The following is a 10,074-nucleotide window of genomic DNA, read 5'->3' as shown; positions in this document are numbered from 1 at the left end:
ACGCGTATTTTTGAGAGTGCTTCATGCAAAGCATCTTTTTCTTTTTCAAAAGGGGGCTCAACCGATGCCAGTCAAGTGGGGTGTGTGTGGCCCAGTTAGTGGCAACGAGGGAGACTGTGGTTGGAGTCCCCTCGCTGTGTTTCTAAAAGAACCAAGATGAACAAGTCATGGCTCTCAGAGGACTTTTCTTCCCCTGGGTCAGCCAGGGGACGGGAAAGGCACGCGTATTTTTGAGAGTGCTTCATGCAAAGCATCTTTTTCTTTTTCAAAAGGGGGCTCAACCGATGCCAGTCAAGTGGGGTGTGTGTGGCCCAGTTAGTGGCAACGAGGGAGACTGTGGTTGGAGTCCCCTCGCTGTGTTTCTAAAAGAACCAAGATGAACAAGTCATGGCTCTCAGAGGACTTTTCTTCCCCTGGGTCAGCCAGGGGACGGGAAAGGCACGCGTATTTTTGAGAGTGCTTCATGCAAAGCATCTTTTTCTTTTTCAAAAGGGGGCTCAACCGATGCCAGTCAAGTGGGGTGTGTGTGGCCCAGTTAGTGGCAACGAGGGAGACTGTGGTTGGAGTCCCCTCGCTGTGTTTCTAAAAGAACCAAGATGAACAAGTCATGGCTCTCAGAGGACTTTTCTTCCCCTGGGTCAGCCAGGGGATGGGAAAGGCACGCGTATTTTTGAGAGTGCTTCATGCAAAGCATCTTTTTCTTTTTCAAAAGGGGGCTCAACCGATGCCAGTCAAGTGGGGTGTGTGTGGCCCAGTTAGTGGCAACGAGGGAGACTGTGGTTGGAGTCCCCTCGCTGTGTTTCTAAAAGAACCAAGATGAACAAGTCATGGCTCTCAGAGGACTTTTCTTCCCCTGGGTCAGCCAGGGGACGGGAAAGGCACGCGTATTTTTGAGAGTGCTTCATGCAAAGCATCTTTTTCTTTTTCAAAAGGGGGCTCAACCGATGCCAGTCAAGTGGGGTGTGTGTGGCCCAGTTAGTGGCAACGAGGGAGACTGTGGTTGGAGTCCCCTCGCTGTGTTTCTAAAAGAACCAAGATGAACAAGTCATGGCTCTCAGAGGACTTTTCTTCCCCTGGGTCAGCCAGGGGACGGGAAAGGCACGCGTATTTTTGAGAGTGCTTCATGCAAAGCATCTTTTTCTTTTTCAAAAGGGGGCTCAACCGATGCCAGTCAAGTGGGGTGTGTGTGGCCCAGTTAGTGGCAACGAGGGAGACTGTGGTTGGAGTCCCCTCGCTGTGTTTTACATGCTTTTAGAAGGGCATGACATGGCTTGGAGGTTGACTTTCATCATATGCAAACTGTTGGCTACCAAAATGCTGCCTTTCCAACAACTGTGGTTATAGGCAATGAGGAACATACTGATGAAGATGAGACGCAGATACCCGATTGGGATGACAACTTAAATATTCGGTCAGGGCAAGAAGAAACTCGGTCTGAGGGGGAGGGGAGTGCAAACACAACAATTGATGATGAAGTTCTAGATCCCACCTACTGTCAACCCACAGTCAGACACTCGAGGAGGTCAATAGAGGCGGTGGAGGAGGATGCAACCGACGTCGAAGTAACCTGGCGCCTTCCTGGACACAGTCGGAGCACTGGTAGCACGTCTACAACTGCATCCTCAGCCACCACTCTGCCTCTGAGCATTATTCGGGGTGGATCAACAGGTCGCATGGCCTCTAAGCCTTGCCTAGCCTGGTCCTTTTTTGACATAAAAAAAGATCGGCCAAATTATGTGATCTGTAACATTTGGCATGGTTATCTTAGTAGAGGTCAAAACCTCAGCAGTTTGACAACTTCTTCCATGAATCGTCACATGAATAAATATCATATGGCCTGGTGGGAAGCTCACCGTGCTGCAATGCGGCCTAGTGGAGCCAACCATCCACCGCCTGCCCCTTCCAGGGCATCCGCGCGCTCGTCATCTTCTAGGACTGTGGGGACAGCTGTCACACCTGTTTTTCCACCCACAACTTCCACCACTGTAACCGCAACAGGCAGTTTGCTTGGTAGGTCGTCAGTTGGTTTGGAAGGGGAAACAAGTGAGTGTGTACAGCTCTCTCAGACATCGATAGCACCAACTTTGGATGAAGGCAACATCATGTCTCCGCCTGCACTTTCCTCACAAAGCTGCATTTTTCCAGGGACACCCTACTTAACACCGTCTACACACAGCAGCCAGATCTCTGTCCCTCAGATCTGGTCAAATAAAAGGCCACTTCCTGCGACCCATGACAAAGCGAAGAGGTTGACTCTATCCCTCTGTAAGCTGTTGGCTACAGAAATGCTGCCTTTCCGCCTAGTGGACACACAGGATTTTAGAGACCTTATATCTGTCGCTGTGCCCCAGTACCAGATGCCTAGTCGCCACTACTTCTCTAAGAAAGGTGTGCCCGCGCTACACCAGCATATCGCACACAACATCACCGCTTCCTTGAGAAACTCTGTGTGTGAACGGGTGCATTTCACCACCGATACTTGGACCAGTAAGCATGGACAGGGACGTTACATGTCGCTGACTGGGCACTGGGTAACTATGGTGATAGATGGTGAAGGGTCTGCTGCACAAGTCTTGCCGTCCCCACGACTTGTGTGTCAATTCTATGTCTGTCCAAGTTCCGCCACAGCTTCTGCATCCTCCACCTCATCTGGGTCCTCAACCTCCGCCCCAAGCCTGCCTGGTCAGGCCACCAGCGTTCTCACTGCGCAGAAGGAATCACGCACCCCTCATTACTATGCTGGCAGCAGAGCGCAACGGCATCAGGCGGTCTTTAGCTTGACATGTCTTGGGAATAAGAGTCACACAGCTGAGGAGTTGTGGTCAGCTCTGCGGTCCGAGTTTAATAAATGGTTGTCTCCACTCAACCTGCAGCCTGGTAAGGCCGTGTGCGACAATGCTGCAAACCTGGGTGCGGCCCTTCGCCTGGGCAAGGTGACACACGTACCTTGTATGGCTCACGTGTTGAACCTTGTCGTCCAGCAATTTTTAACACACTATCCCGGCCTAGATGGCCTTCTGAACAGGGCACGAAAACTGTCAGCTCACTTCCGCCGTTCAAGCGCCGCAGCAGAGCGACTTGCATCGCTCCAGAAGTCTTTCGGCCTGCCGGTTCATCGCCTGAAATGCGATGTGGCGACACGCTGGAATTCAACTCTCCACATGTTACAGCGACTGTGGCAGCACCGGCGAGCCCTGGTGCAATACGTCATGATGTATAGCCTGGGCCAACGAGATGCAGAAGTGGGGCAGATCACCCTGATGGAGTGATCTCAGATCAAGGACCTATGCACCCTTCTGCACAGTTTCGACATGGCGACGAATATGTTTAGCGCTGACAATGCCATTATCAGCATGACGATTACAGTCATTTACATGCTGGAGCACACGCTAAACACTATTCGTAGTCAGGGGGTGGGACAACAGGAAGGGGAGGAACTACAGGAGGATTCATATGCGCAAGACACAACAACATCACCAAGGTCCAGACGTTCATCATCACCAACGCGGCAGGCATGGGACCATGGGGGACAGGGATCAACAAGGGCGCATGGTAGCAGGCGACATGTTGAGGAAGGTGCAGGAGGACATGAAGAAATGGAGGAAGAACTGTCCATGGACATGGAAGACTCAGCAGATGAGGGGGACCTTGGTCAAATTTCAGTTGAAAGAGGTTGGGGGGAGATGACAGAGGAAGAAAGAACGGTTAGCACCTCTATGCCACAAACACAGCGTGGACTTGGTCCGCATGGCTGCGCAAGACACATGAGTGCCTTCTTGTTGCACTACCTCCAACATGACCCTCGTATTGTCAAAATTAGAAGTGATGATGACTACTGGCTTGCCACACTATTAGATCCCCGGGACAAGTCCAAATTTTGTGACATAATTCCACCCATAGAAAGGGACGCACGTATGCAGGAGTATCAGCAGAAGCTGTTTCTCGATCTTAGCTCGGCTTTTCCACCAAACAACCGTGCAGGTGAAGGGAGTGATTCTCCCAGTTGTAACTTGACAAACATGGGACGGCCTCGTCATCTTCAACAGTCTACCCGTACCAGTAGGACCGTATCTGGTGCTGGTAACAGCAATTTTATGGAATCTTTTCATAATTTTTTTAGACCCTCCTTTGCAAGGCCACCAGAGACAACAAGTCTGACACATAGTCAACGGATGGAGAGGATGATACAGGAGTATCTCCAAATGAACATCGATGCAATGACTTTGCAAATGGAGCCTTGCTCCTTTTGGGCTTCAAATCTAGAAAAATTGACAGAGCTCTCCAGTTACGCCTTGGAGATTTTGTCGTGTCCAGCTGCCAGCGTTGTCTCTGAACGTGTCTTCAGTGCTGCTGGGTGTGTGCTGACAGATAAGCGCACGCGTCTGTCCAGTGACAATGTGGACAGACTGACGTTCATCAAAATGAACAAGTCATGGATCCAGAAGGAATTTACTACCCCTGTGTCATCCTGGGGAGAGTAAATGCTTGTGGATTTGGAATGTGCTTGATGCAAATCAAAACATCCTGTTTGCAACTAGGGCACAAGTGCTGCCACTGATGGGGTGTCTGTGTGCCCAATTTTGGGAAAAAAGGTAGACTCCGCTTGGAGTAACCCTTGCTTGCTGTGTTTTTTAAAAATGATACAAGATGAACAGATCTGAAGGCAAGATGAAGGCAACATCATGTCTCCGCCTGCACTTTTCTCACAAACCTGCATTTTTCCAGGGACACCCTACTCAACACCGTCTACAGACAGCAGCCAGATCTCTGTCCCTCAGATGTGGTCAAATAAAAGGCCACTTACTGCGACCCATGACAAAGCTAAGTGGTTGACTCTATCCCTCTGTAAGCTGTTGGCTACCGAAATGCTGCCTTTACGCGTAGTGGACACACAGGATTTTACAGACCTTATGTCTGTCGCTGTGCCCCAGTACCAGATGCCCAATCACCACTGCTTCTCCAAGAAAAGCATGCCCGCGCTACACCAGCATGTCGCACACAACATCATCACCACTTCCTTGAGAAAATCTGTGTGCGACAGGGTGCATTTCAACACAGATACTTGGACCAGTAAGCATAGACAGGGTCATTACATGTCACTGACTGGGCACTGGCAAACTATGGTGAGAGATGGAGAAGGGTCTGCTGTACAAGTCTTGCCGTCCCCACGAGTTGTTTCAATCCTTGTTCTGTATGTAGAAGTTAATACACTGCTTCTGCCTCTTCAACCTCGTGTGGGTCCTCTACCTTGGCGCAAACCCTGTGTGGTCAGGCCACCCTTCCTTGCAACTGCGCACAAGGACTACCACACACCTCCTTACTATGCTGGCAGCAGAGCTCAATGCCATCAGGCAGTCAAAGTTTTACTTTGAAATGTATGGGAAATGAGTCACACCGCTATTCCAGAGAATAGTAGTCAGGCAGGGTCAAAACATTAATTGAGGAACAGGAACAGAATGGGACGGCCAGGACTTAATCAGAAAACAAGCAGAGGTGAAATGCGTATCGGCCAACAAGGTACATAAACAGCAAGCAGGAAAAGTAGTCAGGTAACAAGCACACAAAATCATAAAACTGAACTGGGGGTAAAATTAACCAGAGGTTCATAGCTATGTCTGGCAGTGGTCTGCAGACAGGATGGGCATAAAAAAGGGTGTGGTGTCTTCCCATTGGTTGTAGCTGAATGATGGTATTTCATCTGTGAGATACCCACCAGCTACATTCAGCCAGAGATTCTGCATCTGTCAAGGTAATGCAGCCCAGTGGGTGAGCATAACCTGCGTCCACCTGCGCCGCTGGCATCGACTACTCTCCCATCATCAGCACTATTCATGAAAGGAACACGTTGTCACCTGGCAACCGGAGTACAAATTGACGGAGCGGACTACGTTGGTGACTTAACAGCCGTGTGCGGCAATGATGCAAACCTGGCTGTGGGCCATCGTCAGGGCAATGTGACACACGTGCCTTGTATGGCTCACGTGTTGAACCGAATTCTCCAGCAATTTTTAAAACACCATCACGGCCTACATGGACTTGTGCAGCGGGCACGCTCACTATGTGCTCACTTCCATCGTGCGCACACAGCAGCTCAACAACTTTCATCACTCCGGAAGTCTTAGGGTCTGGCAGTTAAACGCCGGAAATGCGATGTTCCGACACGCAGGAATTGGAATCTGCACATGTTGCAGCGTGTGTGGCAGCACCGCAGAGCCCTGCTGAAATACGGTAAGACATATAGCCTGGGATAACTTGATCCAGAGGTGGTGCAGATCACGCTGCTGGAGTGGTGTCAGATCAAGGACCTATGCACCCTGCTACACAGTTTTGAAATGTCGACGAAGATGTTTAGCACTGGCAATGTCATTCTCAGGGTGACAATTCTGGTCATCTACATGATGGAGCACACTGTAATTATTATTCAGAGTCAGGTGTTGGGACAAGAGGAAGGGGAGGAAGTACAGGAGGAGTCATATGCGGAAGGGATAACAAGATCTACGAGGTCCAGATGGTCAGCGGCACCTATGCGGCAGTCATGGTGAGGGAGAGGGATTAACAAGGGCGCATAGTATCAGCAAAAAGTGTTGATGAAAGTGCAGGAGCCCATGAAGAAATGGAGGACGAACTGGCGATCGGCATGGAAGACTCAGCAGATGAGTGAGAGCTTGCTCACATTTCGGTTGTGCGAGGTTGTGGGTAGAGGACAGAGGAAGTATGCACGATTCTCACCTCTCTGCCACCAACACACCAAGGACTTAGTTCTCCTGGATGCACAAGACACATGAGCGGATTCTTGCTGCACTACCTACAACATGACCCTCGGATTGTACGAATTCAAAGTAATCCAGAATACTGGGTTGCCACACTGTTAGATCCCCGGTACAAGACAAAATTTGCCGAACTAATTCCTGCCATAGAAATAGACGCACGTATACAGGAGTATCTGCAGAATGTGGTACGCAATCTTAGATCTACTTTTCTACTAAACACCAGTGCTGCACAGAGTGAATCTCAACGCTTTGTCATGGATAGGAGGAAATGGTCTTTTACTTGTCCACATCGGAGGGACCGAGGGATGGCTGCTGTGCTGAGATGGCGTTGAGTACGGTGTCCCTGCACAGTTGCACTTTTGGTCATATCCCAAAATGAGTTGGAAAAGGACAGATGCTGTTGGAAAGGGGAACAGGTGTGTTGGAAAGGGGAAAAAAATTTTGGTCCGTGGATTTGGTGGTTAAGCAACTGTAACATTTGCTGAAGAAACAACATCTGTTACAGTGGGACTGGCAGATTTGGATAAAGTGGTATATAATCTGTGACCGCTATATAACGAAAATTAATAAGAAAAGAAAGAGAAAGGTATATATCCCCATCAGCAGTCAGTGTCCACCGTGCTCCCAGTTGGAAAAGGAGAGGTTGGCAACTGGAAGGTTTGGTGGAGGATACAGAGCTGTGTGGCTATGAAACTAATAGTAGCCTGAACCGAGTTAGACGCCATTCGGATCTGGAGACTGTGAGCCCTGTTAGCGTCACAGGGTCCACATGCCCACCCAGCCCAGGAACTCCCTGTTAACAACACAGGGGCCATTGAGTACGCTGACCGTGTGCGTAGGGGCCACATCTGTGGACAGCAGGCGCATCAGCAGCAGCAGGCCTGTTAATGCCACTGGGCTGCACAAGCAGGACTGTTAGGACAGGAGCTGGTCTTAACCGTTCTGCGTTACCAACTGTGGTGGTGGCCTGCATCCACCACCCTATCCCTGCCTACCTCTGGCCTAAAGCCGCAATGGGTTCAACACATGGAGGTGTGCTCTTTCGGAGCATAATAGAAGACTGTGCACCTCCTTGTTGGCTCCAGCCCCTTTGATAACCTGGGTCCGCCCCAAACCATGGTGAACCACAATGCACCTCCTATAGACAAAAGTAGAGTGACACGTCATGAGTGGCATAACTAGCGTCCTATTTGGAAACGCAACTTCAATGATGACCTCATGGCTGCCATGACCCAAACACCTCACCAGTCATCGTCTGACCATCAATAATGCGATGACAAGTCATAGGTGTGGGCCTCTGCAAGCCATTTGGGAGGACACCTGATGCCCTGTGGTCTATATGGGACCCCCACATCAGGGCCAGGGTCAAAGAGTTCATTACCGGACCTAGTCTCTGATGCAGGAAGTGCCTGAGCATGCTCAGTAGCATGAAATACAGTCTCTGAAAAAAGACTATCAGCTTTAGCATGGTGTCTAGGCACAAAACAGGACTTAGACCCGGCACGGAATGCAAGCACCTGTGCAAAGAGGCTTTTCACACTTAGTGTGGGAGCATGCGCTGTATCCCGAAATGAAGACTTAGCGTCAGGAATGGCACAGTCAGGCTGAGCATACTCACTAGGCGAAACACTGTAATTATGCTGCAGCTGGGGTACATCGGCACACGCATGCGCACTTGCTGCCTCTCCACACTTAGACGTGGAGGGGAAATTTGTCTTGGAGATGCTGTCTATGAACAGAAGGAAAAGCTAAAGGAAGCCTGACTTTCTATCCCTCCGAATTATGAAATGCAGCAATGAATTCCATGAGTTTGCTATAACATTAGCGTAGCAAAATGTGCATGAGGGTGTGATGTAGAGGTGCTAGAAATAGTTTGTCACCAGTGGGGCACTAATGGAATACAACAGCCAGTTCTATGATGCCACAAAATGGCAGTATTTTGTGCTATCATTATAGCTTATTAAAAACAGAGCACGAGGTTGTCATGCAGAGGTGCTGCACATAGATTTGCAGTAGTGTGAATAGACAAAAGTACAATAGCCACGTTTAGGATACAACTAGGTACAGTGAGTGTTTGCTAGTATAATGGCTGAGTTTAAAAAAGTTAGAGTGTGCAATGCAGGCAGACGTGCTGCAAATAACGTTCCAATACTGTGAATTGACAAAAGTACAATAGCCACGTTTAGGATACAACTAGGTACAGTGAGTGTTTGCTAGTATAATGGCTGAGTTTAAAAAAGTTAGAGTGTGCAATGCAGGCAGACGTGCTGCAAATAACGTTCCAATACTGTGAATAGACAAAAGTACAAAAGCCACGTTTAGGATACAACTAGGTACACTGTGTGTTTGCTAGTATAATGGCTGAGTTTAAAAAAGTTAGAGTGTGCAATGCAGGCAGACGTGCTGCAAATAACGTTCCAATACTGTGAATTGACAAAAGTACAATAGCCACGTTTAGGATACAACTAGGTACAGTGAGTGTTTGCTAGTATAATGGCTGAGTTTAAAAAAGTTAGAGTGTGCAATGCAGGCAGACGTGCTGCAAATAACGTTCCAATACTGTGAATTAACAAAAGTCCAATAGCCACGTTTAGGATACAACTAGGTACAGTGAGTGTTTGCTAGTATAATGGCTGAGTTTAAAAAAGTTAGAGTGTGCAATGCAGGCAGACGTCCTGCAAATAACGTTCCAATACTGTGAATTAACAAAAGTCCAATAGCCACGTTTAGGATACAACTAGGTACAGTGAGTGTTTGCTAGTATAATGGCTGAGTTTAAAAAAGTTAGAGTGTGCAATGCAGGCAGACGTGCTGCAAATAACGTTCCAACACTGTGAATTGACAAAAGTACAATAGCCACGTTTAGGATACAACTAGGTACAGTGAGTGTTTGCTAGTATAATGGCTGAGTTTAAAAAAGTTAGAGTGTGCAATGCAGGCAGACGTGCTGCAAATAACGTTCCAATACTGTGAATTGACAAAAGTCCAATAGCCACGTTTAGGATACAACTAGGTACAGTGAGTGTTTGCTAGTATAATGGCTGAGTTTAAAAAAGTTAGAGTGTGCAATGCAGGCAGACGTGCTGCAAATAACGTTCCAATACTGTGAATTGACAAAAGTACAATAGCCACGTTTAGGATACAACTAGGTACAGTGAGTGTTTGCTAGTATAATGGCTGAGTTTAAAAAAGTTAGAGTGTGCAATGCAGGCAGACGTGCTGCAAATAACGTTCCAATACTGTGAATAGACAAAAGTACAAAAGCCACGTTTAGGATACAACTAGGTACAGTGAGTGTTTGCTA

The sequence above is a fragment of the Anomaloglossus baeobatrachus genome, chromosome 11 (genome assembly GCF_048569485.1).
Source record: "Anomaloglossus baeobatrachus isolate aAnoBae1 chromosome 11, aAnoBae1.hap1, whole genome shotgun sequence".
In the NCBI taxonomy this organism is placed as follows: domain Eukaryota; kingdom Metazoa; phylum Chordata; class Amphibia; order Anura; family Aromobatidae; genus Anomaloglossus; species Anomaloglossus baeobatrachus.
This window is presented reverse-complemented; position numbering follows the sequence as displayed.